The 21,714-nt window shown below is 45.4% G+C and overlaps 1 protein-coding gene across 3 annotated transcripts in view; it reads right to left on the reverse strand.

The window, feature by feature from the left end:
- FLNB (filamin B) overlaps window positions 1-21,714 on the reverse strand; it is a 162,228-nt gene that overhangs the window by 124,175 nt on the left and 16,339 nt on the right. The gene's annotated exons all lie outside the window — the stretch shown is intronic.

Here is a 21,714-nt window from a genome sequence, read left to right on the forward strand (position 1 = left end):
AGTAGCACTAGATAACTAAGACAGTGGGTTTTCTTTTGCGGGGGGGTGGGGGGGCGCTGCTGATTTAAGTGTAGGTAAAATCACTGTATGAAACTGAGGTGATGGGGGAGAGGGAACAAAATCCAAAAGAATTCTACACTCATACTGCTTTGCAACCTGTTGTCAAGTCAATTCCAACTCATAGCAACCCTAAAGAACAGAGTAGAACAGCCCCATAGGGCTTCCAAGGTGTGGCTGGTGGATCTGAACTGTCAACCTTTTGGAGAGCAACCAAGCTCTTAACCACTGTGTCACCAGGGCTCCAAAAACCAAATCTATTGCCACTGAGTCGAGTCCAACCCATAGTGACCCTATAGGACAGAGTAGAACTCCCCCACAGGGTTTCTAAGGGGTGGCTGGTGGATTCGAACTGCCAGCCTTTTGGTTAGCAGCTGCGCTCTTAACCACTGTGTCACCAGGGCAAGTAGCCTTAAATTCTTGCTCCACTTAAAAGATGCCCAAACTGGAAATGAGATGATGCACTTTGGCCATAGTTTATGGTTTATGCCCTGAAGGTCAGAGAAAGCACCTTGGCCATCCATGAAAAGACGGGTGATGGACAACTGGACAGAGGTTCCACACGGCAAGGACTCATACTCCTGGCCCTAGAATAGTGCCTGGCACAAAGTAAAAGCTCAGGAATATTTGTGGAATGAGTCTCCCTGGTTAGGTCCTTATTTCCAGAAAAATAATGATGCTAAAAGTGGCCAATGATGTACTCACTCACCACACCTTTAGCTTAGATAGTCCCCCACCCAGAGAGTTCCCCAGTTGCCACTGAGTCAATTCAGACTCAGGGCGACCCCATGTATGTCAGAGTTGAACTATGCTCCACTGGGTTTTCAATGAAGAATTTTTTGGATGTAAATCACCAGGCCTTTCCTCCAGGAGCCTCTGGATGGACTCAAACCTCCAACCTTTCAGTTAGCAGCCAAACAAATAAACCGTTTGCACCACCCAGGGACCCCGGCTTAGCTGTCTCAGGCATTTAATAGCGTAAATGTACATAACTTAGAGATTTCAGATTAGCTTAGTAAACCAAAACTTTGTATACAGAATCTCTGATTCTATGGGCAAACATCCACTTGTTGAATAACTAAACACTGGAATAAAATCAAGTACATGTGTGCTTGAAAATAATTGGCAAATGGGTGCAGAGTCACATGTTTTAAAATTAAAATAGGCTTAAGGCCTCTTTTTTTTTTTAAAGAACTAGAAATTCATTCAATCAATATTTCTCTTGCATCTGCTGTGTACGGGGCCCTGTGTTAAGTATTCACATAGTCACTTCATCTCTTCCTTCCAAGGTCAAGACCATTAGTATCCCCATTTCACAGACCAGGCAACTGGGGCTCAGAAACGTGCCCAAGGGCATACTGTGGGTGAGAGGCAGGGCTGGGACTCAGAATGAGGCCTTTCTGTCTGTGGCCTTCAACACTCTCCTCCCCTCACCTTGCTACCTAATACCAGCACATAAGAAAAGGGGTGAAGGAGCTACTCAGGGTATTAGACCAATTTATGAGACCGTCATCACCCCAAACCTCACAGCTAAAGAGGCCTCATTTGGAAACCTCCCGTCTGCAGCTTTTGGTTAAAAATTGGAGGAGGGTGAAGAAGGGGAGGTATCATACCCTCAAGCACCAAACCCACCTGAGACACTTGTCAGTGGTTCCCACTCAAATACCCCATTCTTTGCTACTTAACTCTTAATTCAAGTAAAAAAAAAAAAAAACTTGTAACATGTAAGAACTGCCTGCCCAGTTTAGAAGAGCGATTTTCTGAAGTCTGTGGAAAAGTCAAGAGTTCCAGTTATGTTCTTAGTAAGTAACCCCAGAAAGTTCTCAAAAATCTGTAATTGAATTTTTTAATATGCCACACTGCCCCTGGTTGTGGGCTATAAACACTTCTCGTGGGAATCATACAAAATAGGATCATAAAGCTTCAAAATGTGGGAGGCTGTAAAAAATGTTCACAATACAAATGGGAGTCAATCAACCCTAGTTACATTTTTTAAATAAAAAATCTCTCTCTCTCTCTCACACACACTTTATTGCTGATTACATAAGAGGCATATGTTGCCAACAGTCTACTATAATCACAAGATGCTATTTTTCCCCAAAAAAGCTCTTTAATGGGTAAAAATTGTGAGGGAACAGATATCCACACAGTCTCAAGGATCACCCCACAGCTTATGCAAGAAGGGTGCTGTTTCAATGGGGAACTGGCAAACACCTTAAACCAAGCGATCACACTTAGCATCACTAATAACACAGCAAATTGACACAACAAATTGACCTAACAGGCCTCCTGTTGTGATGCAATGAGAAGTACCCATGACCTTTGGAGACGCACTTGCTAAAAATCTTTAACTTGAATCTAATCAGGAGAAAACAATCAGACAAATCTAGAACGTGGGCAGTCCACAACCTCACTACCCCAAGACTGGCAGCGACACCATCACGTGGGAGCTTGCTAGAAATGTGGGCTCTCAGGTCCCACCCATCCTCCAAATCAGAATGTGTGCCTTACCATGAGTCCTCCTTCCCACCCCACCCCTGGGATCCTTATGTGCATAGCATTTGGGGGACACCAGTTCTACAAGACAACTAGCTTGGGTTCTTCAAAAATGTCAGTGTCAACTAGAGTAGACAAGAATCATCTTAAGTGAGGGGAAGGAAAATGCACAATACAAGGGAAGTCAGCACAACTGGATTAAACCAATACCTAAGAAGTTCCCTGAATACATCCAAACACTTCAAGGGACAGACTAGCAGGGGTGGGGGTCTGGGGGCCATGGATTCAGGGGACTTCTAGGTCAATTGGCATAACAAAGTTTCTCAAGAAAATGTTCTGCATCTCACTTTGGTGAGTGGCATCTGAATTCTTAAAAGCTAGTGAGTGGCAATTTAAAATGCATCAACTGGTCCCAACCCACCGGGAGCAAAGAAGAATGAAAACACCAAAGACACAAAGAAAATATTAGCCCAAGAGACACAAAGGGCCACATAAACCAGAGACTCCAACAGCCTGAGACCAGAAGAACTAGATGGTGCCCAGCCACTACCAATGATCGCCCTGACAGGGAACACAACAGAGAGTCCCTGAGGGAGCAGGAGGAAAGTGGGGTGCAGAACTCAAATTCTAGTAAAAAGGCCAGACTTAATGATCTGACTGAGACTGGAGGAACCCTAGAAGACATGGCTCCTGGACTCTCTGTTAGACCAGAACTGAAACCATTCCCAAATCCAACTTTTCAGACATAAAATACTTGTAAAGAGAGTCCTTCTTAGCTCAAATAGATACATGAGGGTAAATGGGCAGCTCCTGTCTGGAGGAGAGATGAGAAGGCAAAAGAAGACAGGAGCTAGCTGAATGGACACGGGAAATTCGGGGTGGAAAGGAGGAATGTGCTATCACGTTATAAGGAGAGCAACTAGGGTCACAAAACAATGTGTGTATAATTTTTTGTATGAGAAACTAACTTGAACTGTAAACTTTCACTTAAAGCACAATAAAAAAAAATAACAATGTCAAGAAAAAATTTTTAAAAGGTAGGAGAAGTGCTCTCAATTAAAGGAAACACTGAAGTAACTTCGAAACCAAGTTCAATCAAGTGAGCTTTAATTGGTTCCTTGATAAAAAAAAAAAAAGAAGAAGAAGAAGAAAGAAAACAGCCATAAAGGGCATTTGGGAGCATTTGGGGAAGCTGAATACTGGATATTATTGTTGTATCAGTGCTAAACCTCCTGGGTATGACAGAGGCACTGTGGTTAGAAGAATGTCCTTTTTCTTAGAAACACCTGCTGGGGTGAGCAGCCACGACGTGTGCACTAGGTACATTCATATGGTTCAGTAAAAAGGTGTGTGATGTGCAACTTTAGAGAGAATGACAAAGCAAGCAAATGTGGCGCTGTTAACAAGTAGAGACCCTAGTTCTTGTTGTTAGGTGCTGTTGAGTCAGTTTCAACTCACAGTGACCCTGTGTACAACAAACAAAACACTGTCTGGTCCTGCCCCGTCCTCACAATCGTTATGTCTGAGCCTACTGTCATAGCCACTGTGTCAATCCATCTCGCTGAGGATCTTCGAGGGGAAGGGTATATGAGAGTTTGCTATACTGCTCTTTCAAAGAGTCTGTAGGGTTGAAAGTTTCCAGTAAAGTCGAGAGAAGGAAGAGAAAAAAATGAAAAGTTAAATTTCAAAATTAAAGTCAAAATTAAAATGAAAAATAAGCCAAGCATTTGGAAAATAAATATAAGGAAAAAGTTCATCAAACCTCTGTCTCTTGAGCATCTGTGTTAACTAACATGTGTTAATCTTCCCGGCAAGACAAGCAGGAACACACTTCCTTCAAGGAACCTACTTTTCTCCCAGGTGTCAAAACATTTAAAAGCAGCAGCAACTGAAGTACAGAGAGATTCAGAAAGTTTCTGGTTTAATCTCCAAACCTAAAGACTGGCTTTGCTGGGGAAAGTTCACCAGGCAGAGGAAAAATAAATCTGAGAACTTTACAGCTTTATTTTCAAATTCAAATCCTATACATTCCATTATTCAGCCATAAAAAGGAATGAAATCTGGATACAACATGGATGAACCCTCAAAACATATGCTACGTGAAAGAAGGCAGACACAAAAGGCCACACATTGTATACTTCCATTTGTAACGGAAGGTCCAGAGCAAGCAAATTCATGGAGACAGACAGCAGATGAATGGTTGCCAGGGCTGGGGGAGGAGGGAATGCAGAATGACAGCAATTGGGTGTTTCTTTTTGGGGGATGAAAATGTTCCAAAATTATTGCCTTCGGTGATGGTTGCACAACTCTGAATATACTAAAAAACATTGGTTTGCACACTTTAAAAAGGTGAAATTTATGGTGTGTGAATTATATCTCAATAAAGCTTTTTTTTTTTTAAATCCTAACATTCTTCTGGGCTACAAGCTCTGCCACAGTCTTCCTAGCACAAGGCAGTACTGTAGTCACAGGCAGGACTAAGACAAGCCCAATCTCTGTGACCTGGGACCCTGGAAGCCTGGGCTGCAGTCTGTCCACCACAGACTCCCTATGTGACCTTGATCACACCTGTCCCTCCGCGAGCTTTTATCTTCCAATCTGTGGACTCGGGGCTGGCTGAGAAAGCATCTCAGATTCCCCAAGATAGTCTCTGAGAACTAACTACAAGTCTTTTACATCCATTTTAAACAGCAGTTATTGAACTTCCGTGAACTTAAGAGAATAATAAAACTTCAGTTCATCCAAGATCAAGTTTCAGGTTCACAGAATTCAGTTAGTACTTCCTTTAGATGATCTTGGGGCTTGAGAACATGGAGTCTCTACTCTTACTGAGCATTTTGACTCAGTTCAGAAGACAAATGAACATGGGGGAGAAAAGTCATTTTCAACACTGATCATGGTGGGGATTTTTATGGACATTTTCCCAGACGCACTTTGGGGATTTCATTTAAGCAAGCAATATTATAATCTCCCAACTCCACCCCCAAGCTTTAATGCTAGAAGCAAAGCCAGTCATGGCCTATGACTGTAATTAGAGGTTTTCACACCCAATAGAGGCCAGGATGGCAAGGGGCACATTAAAGGTATCCAGCTCATCCCTACAAATTCATTTCTCATCCTCTGGGCAGCAGAAGCCAGACACTGCAGCCACAATGGACAAAACTCTGCAGAGCCAAAGGCAACACGCTGGAAGTAATCAGTGCTGATTAGTGCTTGGGGAAATCCTTGGCCTCAGCACACTCTTTGATTCAGTTTTTCCAGTCTAAGCCATCCCGAGTCATGCTGACTTGGGCCTGGAAGAAGGAAATTCCCATTCATGCCTCTCAGACAGTGCCGTCGCCTCTGCAGGAAGGAAGGGCCCAGCACTTGAGCTGAGAGACAAGTTCAGAGAGGTCCCAAGGTACTGATCCCCGAGCACTGCTTCAGGCAGGAAGCAGCCTTCCACGTAGCTGGGCTGGAACTTCACACCGACATGTTCCTAGCTTGGAACAAACTGCCAAGAGAGGTTCCTTGATGCTCTTTATTGTCAACATCTTGGACTTAGAGAATGCTTCTCAACAGACAAGGAGATGCAGCCATCTGTCCCTTCTGGGTCATCAGCCCACATCACAAAGTCCCTATGAACAGGACCCACACACACAGATTTGTCTTAAAGAGCCTGGCCTCAACCTCCTCTGTCCACAGCTGACTGGACCAGGGTGGAAGCCCCAACCAGAGCTGAATCGGATTCTCCCCTGAGGTCTGTGCATGCTAGACTGAGTGAAATGTAAACAGACAGCCCATCAACAGAAAGAATGAAACAAGAAAGATACGGAGACACACAAGCCAGAGGCAGTCTCAACGGCTTCCTGATTTCCATTCCGAAGCTCTTCCAGAGGGCCTGCTGCAGGACTGCCCTTAGGTCTTTGAAGCCCTGGTTCCGTGTAGAGATCCTTGGTTGTTTCTGATGCCCAACGGCATCAGTGGAGCAGCGAATGTGACCAAGCCTGGCCAATCAGAGCTCTGTGTTCCCTCCCAAGCACTGTGATTGGTTCAAGCTCAACACACGATTCAAAGGATCTAATCAGTGGATCCTGGGGCTTGTCTGGTTGGACTTGATCTGGGATGCATTAAGGCCCAGAGATGCCAGCAGCCATTCTGCCACCATATGGAGCCTGAGACTGACGCAGACATAGTGAAGATGAGAAGAGATCAAACCATGATGATCTGTTTGAGCCTTGGAACACAGCCATGCTTGGGGGCAGATTTACCCCAAAACCAAAACCGAACCCATTGCTGTAGAGTTGATTCAAACTCATGGTGACTCTATAGAACAGAGCAGAACTGCCCCCTAGGGTTTCCAAGGAGCGCCTGGTGGATTCGAACTGCCAACCTTTTGGTTAGCAGCCAAACTCTTAACCACTGCACCACGAGGGTTTGCAGATCTCCTCTGGCACCTCTCAATTACTGGACCAAGCGGCTCCCTCTTGTAGTTTCAACTGGGTTTCTACCACTTGCAATTTAAAAAAAAAAAAAAAAACTTGATAAAAATCCTCATAACAAAATATATATATATATATATATATATATTTTAATTTAATTCAAGCTAACTCCAGTGGGCTTTTCTCACTAGAACTCAAAAGAAGAATGGTGGTGCCTAGTAAATTACCATAATGATGTATCCAGTCAACATAGCTAGATTTAAGGAATATTTTCTCACAATCACCCAACATTGCAGCGAAAAAGCCATGAAATTTCCCAGTCACTTCCCAGTCTGTCAAAAGAACTGAACTGTGGTCTCGAGGTGTCAAATGACCTTGGTCAACAGCATCGTGGACCTCTCAGTTAATTTAATTCCCTCCCAGTACCATGATAACTGGCACACACAGTCTAAGCATAAACCACCAAAAGGGTAAGAATCTGAGAACTGCTTTGTAGCATGAGATGGAAGCGGGGATAAGTCTATAGACACCAAAGCCCCAGAAGGTGAACAAATAACAAGAAGCATAAATGATAACCTCTAATCACATGGAACATGATGTTCACTCAACATAAAAAAGGACACCAGGTCCACTACAGCTGCACTTCCAGGCCAATTTGGGAAATAGGCTGGTTTGAATTAGCAATCGCTCAGGATTCTAGAAGACTTGTTTGACCTAGGTTGCAGAAAACCCACACAAACCAAATATGGGCAGCTTCACCCAGAATGCAAAACCGGTATGTACCTAAGGCAGCCCTTTGAAGGGCAAGGGGAAGAATGGGGTCAGCTGGGAAATTGAAGAAATGAATGGTTTACCAAACTGGCCGCAAAAAGAATCTCAAGAATGCTAAAATCTCTAAACTCTTTTAAAAGTCTCAGAACTCTCTCAAAAGAAAGAAAGAAAAAAGGGCATTCAAGGCAAGGCAGCTGCATCAGGAGCCCTTATGGAGCTGTTTAACAGCAAAGCTGCATGGCTGGGACCACCCAGTCAGCCACAATCAAGACAGGCTGTAAGGTTTCCAAGGGAAGTCCACAAAGAACAGCCAAGCAGGGCTGGAGAGGGGATCTGCAAGGTAGGTTTGAGGCCATTTCACACACACACAGGCAGATGATCCTGGGCAGTCCCATGACTGCTCTAAGCTCAGCTTGTTAAACCAAGGGTCTGCCGCTCCCAGAGGCTGCACAGTCAAGGCTATTTGGCTCAAGGCACGGATTCAAGGCGGGTCTGTTTGTTTTCTGCACCCAACGACTGCCTAAGATACCAAAGCAATGGGGGTGGATAGTTACACATTATTTGGAAACTAAGTTAGCAATGCATCCACCCATCCATGTCAGCCTGTTGTACTCTGGTGGCTTGTGTGTTGCTATGTTGCTGGAAGCTACGCCGCTGGTATTTCAAATACCAGCAGGGTCACCCACGGTAGGGAGATTTCAGCAGAGCTCCCAGACTAAGACAGATTAGGAAGAAAGACCTGGCGATCTACTTCCCAAAATTAGCCAAGAAAAGCCCTATGGATCAAACGAATCCCGTCCAACACAGTGCTGGAAGACGAGCCCCCTAGACTGGAAGGCACTCAACATGCACAGTGGCCTCAACAACGGACTCGAGCATACCAACGACTGTGAAGATGGGGCAGGACCAAGCAACGTTTTTGTTGTACACAGGGCTGCCAGGGGTTACGGCCAACTCAACAGCAATGAGCAACAACAACAACAAAGTTAAGAAGGGAAAGATCGGCTTAGAGCCCATGAGTTTGCCCCACGGAGGGGGGAAGGGAGGAGCCTCAAACAAGTTCTTCAGGAAAATCTAGGAGCCCTCAGGGTCTGACACAATCCCATGCAGGGCCTGCAAGGTATCCATCCTGTGGCTGGACATTAACCTGGAACACCGGGGGAACTCAGCTGGCTGAGGGGGGATGCACATGCCTGATGACTTCATTGAAAACCTCTGCTCACGTGTCTTCTTTTTTTTTTTTTAATAATTTTTATTGTGCTTTAAGTGAAAGTTTACAAATCAAGTCAGTCTCTCACACAAAAACCCATATACACCTTGCTACATACTCCCAGTTACTCTCCCCCTAATGAGACAGCCCACTTCTCCCTCCACTCTCTCTTTTTGTGTCCATTTCACCAACTTCTAACCCCCTCCACCCTCTCATCTCCCCTCCAGGCAGGAGATGCCAACATAGTCTCAAGTGTCCACCTAATCCAAGAAGCTCACTGCTCACCAGCATCCCTCTCCAACCCATTGTCCAGTCCAATCCATGTCTGAAGAGTTGGCTTCGGGAATGGTTCCTGACCTGGGTCAACAGAAGGTCTGGGGGCCATGACCACCAGGGTCCTTCTAGTCTCAGTCAGACCATTAAGTCTGGTCTTTTTACTTGAATTTGATGTCTGCATCCCACTGCTCTCCTGCTCCCTCAGGGGTTCTCTGTTGTGTTCCCTGTCAGGGCAGTCATGGATTGTAGCCAAGCACCATCTAATTCTTCTGGTCTCAGGATGATGTAGTCTCTGGTTCATGTGGCCCTTTCTGTCTCTTGGGCTCATAATCGCCTTGTGTCCTTGGTGTTCTTCATTCTCCTTTGATCCAGGTGGGTTGAGACCAATTGATGCATCTTAGATGGCTGCTTGCTAGCGTTTAAGACCCCAGACACCACTCTTCAAAGTGGGATGCAGAATGTTTTCTTAGTAGATTTTATTATGCCAGTTGACTTAGATGTCCCCTGAAACCATGGTCCCCAGACCCCTGCCCCTACTACGCTGGCCTTCGAAGCATTCAGTTTATTCAGGAAACTTCTTTGCTTTTGGTTTAGTCCAGTTGTGCTGACCTCCCCTGTATTATGTGCTGTCTTTCCCTTCACCTAAAGTAGTCCTTACCTACTATCTAATTAGTGAATGCCCCCTCCCACCCTCCCTCCCCACTCTCGTAACCTTCTTTTTTAATAAATGAAAATAATCCCTTTAGTTTTTCTTCTGCAAATAAATACTATGAGCTCACTGTAATATAACGAAAATGATACCAAAAGCAAAAAGGAACAAGTCCAGAAAGACACTACATCGCACCAGATAACAAGCTGTGGTCCCAGAGTCCACCAGACCTCGGTACAAGTCTAGACTCAGTCACCTACCGGCCCGGCAACCTTAAACACAGTCTCCATTTCCTCATCTGTGGAATGGGGATTATACCGTCCCTCACACCTCCTGTGAGGCATACACAAAAAACCCAGTACACAGGGAGCACCCAATCATAATGGTTCAGCACTCAAATAATATTCTAATTAAGTTTCTATAATGATCAAACTATTTTTTATCAAGAATGTACCTACTCTGCAAATTAAAATAAAATAAATTTTAAGAAAAGATTTAGAAACAGAAGAGAAAAAGCAATCAGATACACTCGACTCCTCCCTGTGAGGGCAGTGGAGGAGGGGAGTATGTTTTAAAGAAACCATGGCCTCAGCCCAGCCCACCACCAGGTCCCAGGACCTGCAGGCAGAGGCCGGGAGACTGGCTCCCACACTGAACACGAGCGCCACCAGCTCTATGAGCGGGACACGAACAGCCATCATGCTGCTGGCCAGAGGCCGGCTCCACGGGGACAGAACGTAACTGTCTACCCACCCTCCCCCACAGTTTCAGTGACTGTTCTATTTGCTTTGGCTCCCCGGGTCAGGGTGTCCTAGTAGTCAACAAACACCAATCCTGCAGGACAGCCTGCGAGGTCAGCCGCCTCAGCGCAGAGCTAGGGGATTTGCCGCTGCAGCACCCGAGGGCCTGGACTGCTTCTGCACTTCGCTCACCAAGTGCAATTTCCCACTGCCTCTGCTCATAATATCTACTAGTGTTAAACAACCGAAGCCAAATCCTGAAACTCCCCACCCACCAGTAAATCCTGGGCAAAAGAGAACAACAGGCAATAAAGTGATTGGCTTCCCTCCAGAATTCCTTGGGAGGAAAAGAACCCCCAATAAATTCCCATTTTCAGATCCCAAGAAGGCAAGTCTGTTCAGTCTCGTCACTGCTCTTGTCCATTGCCCAGCCATCTTGGATTGCAGCAGCGAAAACTCTGGTAGGAGGCGCTCCTTGGGAAGGTAAGGTGCTGCGGTGGGACCCCGGTTTTGCCCCCGACCAGTCCCAGGCCAGTTGTTAACCTCTGGGCATCAGTATCCCATCTATGAAATGTAATGTCTGCAACACCAGGCCTCCACGAGATGTAAGCTGCAAAGCTCAGAGCACTATTGTCCACTATTGTTCGAAGGTAGACTTGTTTTTCTGTATTATTTTTTCACCTATTAAATCAAGGTTTAAAGAACCTTATACCTGCAAGCTCTCACACACTGCTGGGGGAAGAGCCATTCGACAATGCACATGGAAATCTCTAACATCTGGGAGATCTCTCTGGAAAGATGGCTTAACCTTTATGAGGAGAACAAGGGAGCTGAGGGAGGGGGGGAAGCAACCTGTCTTTCACTTACACCCTTCTGTACAATTTTCATTTCGTACCATGATCATGCATTACAAACTCCAAAATATATTTTTATTTTAAAGCAAGCTACAGAATAACCGTATGCCCATGAATGATCAACATGCGAAGGAACATGTTTGAAGACCAAAGGGCGATACAAAGATTTTTCAAGGGCCTGGCTCACAGAGCTGCTGTCCAGTGCCACGGAGTCAATTTTCGATTCATAGCGAACCCATGTGACAGAGCAGAACTGCCCCACAGGGTTTTCTAGGCTGTAATCTTTTCCAGAGCAGATTGCCAGGTCTTTTCTCCCATGGAATGGCTGGTGGGTTTGAACCGCCAACCTTTTGGTAGGCAGACGAGTGCTTAACCATTGCACCACCAGGGCTCTTCACTCAGAGTCAAAAAACACCAAACCCGTTGCGGCCAAGTCGATTCCGTCTCATAGAGACCCTATAAGACAGAGTAGAACTGCCCCATAGGGCTTCCAAGGAATGGCTGGTGGATTTAAACTACTGACCTTTTGGTTAGCACCCACGCACTTAACCACTGCGCCACCAGGAGTCCTCCACTCAGAGTAGTACCTTTCTAATAAAGACAAGAGGATGAGCAAGGAAACCAGCAAAGCAACCCCAGGCCAGGGAGCATGTGACCCTTGAGGACCCCAGACATAGGGCAGGCAGTTGGGAGGCTGCGGTGCTCTTCTGGTCTCCTCCCGCCCTCGGAGAGCTTCCTGAGAGCCTAAATCCTAATCCAGCAGAGCAAAGAAATGAGTCCCTCCTATCAGTCAGAGGCAGTTAGCTAACCAAAGCTACAAATGTTTGATTTCCACTCAAGGTTTCTGTTGAGCCTTATGCACTTCTGACTTTTGACAGTAAACTGAGGCACTGCATGGGAGGTTCAGGTTACAGTATCAAGTTGTCTGACTACACCTAGAGGCTCTCTCTCCCACATGCCGGCCCCCGCTGAGCTTCAGTGCAGTCTTTCCTAAGGGCCATGACAGACGGAGCAGATGATTACCAAGCAGTTTACAGACAGGGCTTTCACATCTATCCATCACGAGGGATCAGATTCTGCCAAGAAGAAAGTCAGTCTCGCTCTGGTGCTAAAACAACTTGGGCGCCTCTCACGCTCATCTGTCTTTAACAGTGAGAGCAGGTCTGGGCTCAGAGTCTTCAACAAACTTTGCGAGAATTTAGTTACACTGCTGTTTGCATTGATTTTCTTCTTACGGTTACCTATTCTTTATGGAAGGAGCCCTTGTGGCACAGTGGTTAAGCACATGGCTGCTAACTGAGAGGTCAATAGTTCGAACCCACCGGCTGCTCTGCCGGTAAAAGACGTGGCAGTCTACTTCCCTAAAGAGTTACAGCCTTGGAAACCCAATGGGGCAGTTCTACACTGCCCTTACAGGGTCGCTATGAGTCAGAATCAATTCACTGGCAGTGGGTTTGGTTTTTGGTTTGGGTATTCCTCATGGAGGAGCCCTGGTGGCACAGCTTTTTAACGCTTGGCTGCTAACCGACAGGTTGACAGTTCAAACCTACCAGCTGCTCTGCAAGAGAAAGATGTGGCAGTCTGCTTCCCTAAAGATTCACAGCCTTAAAAGCCCTACGGGGCAGTTCTACTCTGTCGTGTAGGGTTGTTATGAGTCAGAATCGACTCAACGGCAGTGGATTTGGGTTTATTCCTTATGGATAATTTAAAAAAAAAAAAAAAACTAGTCAATGAAAACTCTATGGATCACAACAGAACACTGCCTGATAGAGTGCTGGAGGACAAGGCCCTAGACTGGAAGGCGCTCAAAATACACAGTGGCTGCACCGAGAGACTCAAGATCAAGATGGCACAGGAACAGGTAACGTTTCATTCTGTTGTGCCTGGGGTCTCATGAGTCAGGCACTGACTCGATGGCAACTAACAACAACAAATTCTTTTTAGTAAGTGACAGTGACTTTCTATTTACAATAGTGTTCTATAGTTTCCCCTGGAAATAAATGAGTAAAAGGTGAGTAGATGAAAAGAAAAAAACATTCAGAAAACAATACCAGCACCTTAAGCTCCATTGCCATCGAGCCGATTCCGAATCATAGGGGCCCTATAAAGTCAGCATAGAACTGCCCCACAGGGTTTCCAAGGCTGTAATCTTTACAGGAACAGATCGCCATGTGTCTTCTCCTGCAGAACGGCTGGTAACCTTGTGGTTAGCCGCTGAGCACTTAACCACTAGGCCACCAGGGCTCCTTTTTAAATAGGCAGGAATCACGACAGCGATATGAGAAAGCCAAAGGGTGAGGGGCCAGTATGGTGGAGGGCTGTGGTCATAAACAGTATTATGGCCATTTTATAAGGATTGTAATTTGCGTGCACAGTGCCATGGGAACACAAGAGGAGAAAAAACTAATTCTACATGAGGGGTCTTAAAAGGGCTTCACAAGGGAAGAGGCATCTGAGCTGGTTCCTAAATCACGAGAAAAAAGGAGCAGTCAGGACGAGGGAAGAGCTAGGGCAAAGGTGAGGGAGGTGTGAAGGGGAACAGCACAGTTCATTAATAGGGAAGGGTGCAGTGGGGCTGAGGAGAATTGAAGCCAATCTGGCAGCCCAATGAGCACAACTTGCTTTATAAGCTCTTTAAGCCAAAAAAAAAAAAAAAAAAATACCAAACCCATTGCTCTCAAGTTGATTCCAACTCATAGCGACCCTATAGGAAAGAGTAGAACTGCGCTATAGGATTTCCAAGACTGTAAATCTTTACGGAAGCAGACTGCCACATCTTCCTCCCAGAGTGGCTGGTAGGTTCAAACCACCAAAATTTTGGTTAGCAGCTCAGCACTTAACTACTGTGCCACCAGGGCTCCTTTACAGGCTCTAACTAGTAAAATTCAAACAATTCTCAATGAAGAGAACTTAAAGTTCACGTAGTTTCACAGAGACGGTCTAAGTAGGTTTTATCTCAAAGACCGAATGGCTGCTTGGAGCACCATATTGGAAAGGACTCCAATGCCATGTCTGGGCTCAGTGGGAAAGAACATCATGACTGAGCAGCAATACCTGCCATGAGAGAGAAAAGTACAGTACAGGTGCCAGGTATTTTCTGACCCTGATTCTGGCTCCACCCTCGGCCTGTACAGATGAGGAAGCTGAGGCCCAAAGACACAGAGCTGAGGAAGAAAAGAGTGCAGACAAGAACCAGGCATTCCACATCCATGTTCTCCTCATTTCTCCAGCAACCCAGGATCCACTTCATCTGAGCCAGAAGCATTTAAGGTCACGGATTCACTATAAAGAAAAGCAACTTTGTCCTCAGTCTTGAGTCAATTAATTAAGAAGCTTAAATTTATGGGTCCAAAACAATTAAGCTTTGTGGAATAAGGACTCTGGTGAGATCACCAGTGAGAAAAGGATGGTCTCATTTGAAACTGCATCTCTGTAGAAAATTAATCCCAATAAAAATCTTTCCCATGTTGCTGCCCCAGGTTGAGTAAGTTATACTGGGCCAGACTTGACATGTAGCCAACTTATCTGCCCAGTGAATCAGGTGGTCTATTCTAGCTGGAGCTGGGATGAGGATCCACTTTGACAATCCAACTAGGAATTCTCAAAGCTTCCATGTTCTTCCTAACAGGATCCTCCAATCTGGAATAACGCTCAAAATGACTGAGGTCGGTGGCTTGTCAGAAGTCCAAGCCCTATAACCGCACTCTTTTTTTAGTTTTTAATTGGGCAGAGTCACTGCAACTGAGTTACATTTTCCTCTCCTTCAACACAGACCCTGGAAAGCACTCAAACTCCCTACTCCTCACACGTTCATTCTTTCTTTCAACTCTTCCTCCTAAGAAGAAGGGGGAGAGGAGAAGGCCTGTCGCTTTCACTAAGCCACCACTTTGCACCATCTTCAGATGGGACTTCAACAAGTCCACCAGATTGAGGATCACAAGTGAAGTTACCTGGTATTTTAAAAGGCATGGAAATTATGCCACTTAAATTTGAAGTCAGGCTTTATTTCGTATCCAAGTCTGGGTAACATCTTTTAATTATGCAGGCAGCTTAAAAGGAACTTCAAGCACCCTACAATTTACTTGCTTTTTTTCGGTTTGAACTGCCAGTGAGGCGAAGAGATAATCTCACTTCACAGGTGTGGACAGAGGTGATTACCCTAAGTCACTGGACAAATAATACCACAGCCCATGACACCAGGGTTTCATAAAATGAAGGAGGTTTCTAAAGACCAAATGGCACCCCTCTATATCATAACCCAGTGTGAGAAGCCTCCCTGAAGTCCATTCTTCCATCCCCTTCAAAGTCCCTGATTTCAGACTGTAGTAGAACATGTGATCTAGGTTAAGCCAATCCTAGCAAACTCTCCGGCCAGTGACTGCCTGAGGAGTGCGCAGGTGACATAGGCTGATCCAGTCACAGGGATCCTCAGGGCTTTCCTGGGACTGCTGGGGCCAGAGCTTTCCTTCTCCCTCTGGGAGGCATGAGGTGTGCCTGTGGGGTCTGGAACTGCTACAGCAGCCTACCAACCAGCAGAGATGAAAGAATCATACAGAACCAGAGCCAGGAGAGCTCTAGGTCAAACTACTCCTGAAGGCTGTCCTACCCTTGGACTTTTCAGCCGTAGAAGCCAAAGAACTCCCTTTTTGGATAATCCAGGATTGGTTGGGTTTCCATGGCTGGCAAACATACTGCATCCTACCTGATACACCTACATCCAAGTCTGTCTCTACCGTGTCCTCGCTATGCAGCAAGTTACTACAACTCTCAGTGCCTCAGATTCCATATCTGAGAAATGAATGCAGTATCCACCTCAGAGGGCAACTGGAATTCAGTGAGACAACTGACGTAAAGTACCGCCTTAGCACAGCTTCTGGCACACAGCAGATGCTAGCTTACCTAATCATCCTTGAATGATGACTGTTTTGTTTTCTTGAAGCAACCCCACTCCACTAGTTAGCCATGGTGTTAGCACGGCTCAGACATTTTCTTATAAGCAAATTAGTTACAAAATTCGTAACAGTGAGAATGAAAACCTTTGGGTGGAGGACAAGTAACAAATAAAAAGAGACCAAAGACGTAGCTGTTTTCACTAACCAGCTTAAAAAACATTGTCTTTAAAACACCCGTACACACACACACACACACAAACACACACTTCTTGTGGCAAGGATACAGGAGAATTGGAACTCTCATACACTGCTGGTAGGGAGGTAAAATAGTACCACCACTTTGGAAAACAGTTTGGCAATTTCTTAAAAAGTTAAATTCTCATGGAATACAGGCTTTCTGAAGCTGTGGAGGCTGGATGAACCCCTAAAACTATTGCCCTGAGATGAGCTTTAAACCTTAAACCAAAAAGATTCCCGATGCCTTCTTAAAACCAAATCATAGTTTACCTTGGCTAGTAAAGAATGTCTGCCTTGAGCACTGTGCTCTTTTAAGATCTATCCTATGTGGGATCAACCCCACCAAAACCAAACCCACTGCCGTCGAGTCGATTCCAACTCATAAGGACCCTATACACAGCAACTTAAAAATATTGTACAGGAACCTTAGTGGGCAGTGAGTTTCTGGTAGCGGAGGAAGAACAACTCAGAAAAGGAGGGAAGAGAATGGTCGCACAACCTGAAGAATGTAATCAATGTCCCTGAATTGTACATGTAGAAACTTGAATTGGTGTATGTTCCGCTATGTATATGCTCACCAAAAATAAAATAAATTATTAAAAAACTATCTCTGAGACCAAATGGACAACAGTAATTCTAAAACATAGATGAGAAGTTTAGGGGGCAGTGAGTTTAAATTAATGGGGGTGAAACAACTAGAGCAGAAATAATGAAAATGTTGACACAATGTGAAAAATATAACCAATGTCTCTGAATAACATGTGTAGGAATTGTTCAATCGGACCATGTTTTGATGTGTATATTTTCGCCAAAAATAAAACTACATTAAAACAAAAAAAACTTCTGCATTCACATGAGCAGGTGCCTGGGACACCAGACCACAGCCCACTAGATAGGGATCAGCTTGGATTTGGTAGCAATTCCAAAGTATTCCTGGAATGCAACTCTCTGGTGACATTCACCCCACCACTGAGCCAACCCCCATGCTAGACTTTTACCCACTTTTAGGGACAATGTAGATAGTTCGGCAATCCCTACAGATATTTCCTTGAGAAATACCTCCTCCACTTAGAAAAGCAGCTATTGGCTGGAAGGTCCCCCAGGCAAAGCTTTGAGAGCCTCAGTGCAGCCCTGTTCACAAGCAACAGGACGAGCCTCACATTCTAAGGTTATTAGCTCAGGAGTTTCAACTTGGGGGGCGGGGGGTGATCCTGGTAAGTGTGAATGTCTTTCGTCTTATTATCAATCGGACATCTTGAGGATAATCTGTTTTCTTTCTTATAAGCTGGACTCAGGCTTGTCTTCAAAAACAAACCAACAAAATCATAAAAGTAAGTTGTTTTTTCCCTTTCCTTGGTCAAGCTCAATAATGCATTGTGCTAGCATTAAAACAATACATATTTTTATAGCACTGTTACTGTGTTATTGTTAAGTGCCATCGAATCGAATTCTGACTCATAGTAACCCCACGTGACAGAGCAGGACTGCTCCAGAGGGCTTTTCCCAGGCTGCTTTACGGGAGCAGATGGCCAGGTCTTTTTCTCCTGTGGAGCTGCTGGGTGGGTTCAAACTACCAACCTTTCAGTTAGCGGCCAAGTGCTTAACCATCGTGCAACCAGGGCTCCTTTTTTATAGCATTAAGATGACATAATTTTTTAAGGGAGATATTTCCGACACGCACACAAAAAAGAGAAAGAATAATAAAATGTTACAGAGTCAAAAGCAACTGCACAACCTTCAATGGCAGCAAATCCCTCTTCCCCAATCAGGTAACCACTACCCAAAGGTTGGTGGTGATCAGCCCTATGAACACAACTGTACTTTGATTACATACGTGAAACTTTATAGACACAGTATCATAGCATATGTATACTTTATAGACACAGTATCATAGCCTATGTATCCCTCTGCAACTTGCTTTCTGTGCTCCAGGTTGTTTGTAAAATGGATCCGAGTTGACAGACTTGTTGGAGACGCCTCTGGTGCCTGTCCCCTCGGCCTACATTGGATTCCTGGTTCAACTGTAGTGGATGGCTCTGTGCCAACTCTGATCACCTCCCCAGGACCATGTACCAACTCAAGTACATGTTTTTTTCTTTTTTTTCCTTTTTGCCCTAAGGCCTTCACCATGGCAAAGCCTGCATAGGCACCCAGCCTGAAACTATAAGTGAATTAATGCCCCTGAGGTAATCCTCCATCACTGGGGATAGAGATGGCAGGTCTCAGCCTCTGTCCCTCTCTGGGTGGACAGTTCTGAAGATATTCTATACACTTCGCAGGATGTCCTAGCAGAGCTGAGCCCCAGGTGCCCACAGCAGCAACCATAATTTTGATTTCTCTTCCTTCTTTGTCTCACTCTACTGCCTCCCTCCTGCTGCCCGGGATCACCTCCCAAAAAGGCCTCCTTCACTTGGGTGCAGGTCCTTGTCTCTGACTCTGCTTTTTAGAGACCCACAACTCAGCAGAGCTCTAGTTCGTTGATTTTTATTGTCCTGTCCTACTTTTTTAGGAGGCCCTGGGTGGTGCAAACGGTTAAGCGTTTGACTACTAACAAAAACGCTGGCAGTTCATGCCCACCTAGAGATGTCTCAGAAGACAGGCCTGGCAATCTGCTTCCAAAAGGTCACAGCCTTAAAAATCCTAGGGCACAGTTATACTCTGACACAAATGGGGTTGCCATGAGTTGGAATTGGCAGGAAGGCAACTGGTGACTGGTTACTCCAGTTAATAACACGGTTTACTTTTAAAAATCAAGTGAAGCCCTTGGTTAGGAGATGGACAGAAAAATCTGACTCAGCCTCATATCCCACTGCCCCAAAGGATACCGTTCATTCCTGTGACAATGTGAGGTACATCTGAGGACAATCTTGGTACATACTGTGCTTTGTAAAAACTGTAACACATGCAAATCCAAAAAAAAAAAAAAAAATTGGCATTGTTACTGGGGAAAACCCCAGGTTCTTGCTCAGCATGACCAGTATTGGCCAATAAACAAGAGACCGAGGTGGGAGAGCAAGAAAGGCACCTTTATTTCATTGCGCAAGGAAAAGGAGTTAGTCGGAATTGGTGCTCCCCAAAGGCGAGAGGAAAAGTTACTTTTACCGGGTTTACCAGCAGGGAGTTCATACAAGTTACATCAGCAACATTTTTAATCACACTACCCAGGCACAATGGGGTTTACATAAAACTTCCAAGCAAAGGCAGGATTTTCATGCAAAGCTGGGGGGAGGAAGCCCAGCAAAAGAAACAGGATTTTTAATGTAGCACTGTGGTGGAGGAGGCCAAACAAAGAAAAACAGTATTTTGATGCAAAACTGTTTGAGGTTCTGTCTTAGCATTGCAAAGAATATATCAGGGTTCACAACAATGAGTCATCTTTCATATATTTAGAGTTCCTCTAGAATCTATGATTATCTGGGACTCTAAATACATTAGACATTTCACAGAAAACTCAAATAAATAAATAAGTCAGTTGTCTAAACAACTCTCATGACAGAACTGAGTCCTGTAGTTTTCTTACTGAAACCCCTGTAGCCTGCTCTGTGCTTCTTCCATACTCAGTCTCCTCCTATGACTGCCTCTCCCACTAGGCTGTGAGCTCCCCAAGGTCAGGACCCAAGTCCCAATCCCCTCTATACTCCTAGCTTCTAGGACAGGTGTGAGCTCCCCAAGGTCAGGAACCAAGTCCCAATCCCCTCCATACTCCTAGCTTCTAGGACAGGTTCTGGCACACAGTAAGGACCCACAAATACTTGATGAACAAAGCACCCATACACCCTGCTCTGAGATATTGATGAGGCCCTACTGGACCCTTTGAACCAACTCTTTTTCAATCCTTCTGAATAGGTCAAAGAGAAAGGCTCAATGTGGCGCTCGGTTACCCAGATCACCTCCCTACCTCTTGCTAATTTTCTCTTTTAACCAAAAGAGAACAGGCTTCAAGCTCACTGCAGGCAACAGTGCCAGCTGGGATTTAATCACACTGGTTTGGGTTTATTTACGGTTACCTTTGATTTACCTAGTGACACCATGTTTCCATTGTTACAGTGACACAGAGTCTCCTTTTCAAACATACTTGTTTTAAAAGTGAGTCAACTGCAGGGGAAAAAAGTGTCCTGTGAAAAATAAAATAAAGACTGCCATGGGATATGGCGAAGAGAGTAAAGGTGGTTGGTTCCAGGATGAATGATTGATAAGTTTGGGAAACATAGACCTAGCCGGTTCTTCCACTTTACGGATGGGAAAACAGGCTCTGAGAGGGTGGCAGGGCCTTTCCAATGTCCCAGTGACGGTAGAGGGAGGGCCAGGACTAAGACCCAGTTCCTGGGCCCTGGGATCTGCCTGCTTTGGGCCCGATGCTTCCCAGAACCAGTAACTGGGCTCTGGAAGGGGAATGGGTTAACACCTGCTGATCTCATCAATAACGCCTAACTGATGGTCAATTTTCATGGCTGGAGAAACAAAAGACATTGTGCAAGCATTTGCATTTTGCCCTGTCACATGGAAACAGTAACCAGGCTGACCAGGCTGACTCGTTTCTTCTAATTGTTAAAACGTAAAGATCTGCATTCGTCATTCACTCAAGCAAAACCCCCACAAATACTGCCTTTGGGAGAAGTGTTGGGCGTTCCACAGACACGACCTAAAAATGTCACTCTCCTAAAATGCTGCGGTGTCAGAGCCTGGCCCAGCCAACAGAAAGCGTAGGCAGTTTTTTGCTTAAGGGGCAACAGGAGAAAGCAGGTGGTTTGCACAAGACACAGACAGGTCCCTTCAGCCTGGCCAGGCAAAGCCCAACACACCCCTGAAAAGAATTGAGACTGCCCCGCCACCACCACCACCAACTGCCCACATCCCTTCTGGTCTCAGAAACCACAGAATTTGCCGCTGCCAGCCTCCTGCGGTCACTCCAGCCCAGCAACCCTGACACTGTTTGTACAGGGTGTCAGCCCAGGAGTCCAGTGTCCAAACCCTACTGTAAAGATACTGTTGGCAGCTCAGAGACATGTGGCTGGACAATGCTGGGTTTAAGGCTACACCTGGGGCAGCAAAAATCCCGGCTGGTGGAGCAAGCAGCCTCACGATGACCCCAGACATCAGAGGGCCAGGAC

Source organism: Loxodonta africana, chromosome 22 (assembly GCF_030014295.1).
Source record: "Loxodonta africana isolate mLoxAfr1 chromosome 22, mLoxAfr1.hap2, whole genome shotgun sequence".
NCBI classification, from domain to species: Eukaryota; Metazoa; Chordata; class Mammalia; order Proboscidea; family Elephantidae; genus Loxodonta; species Loxodonta africana.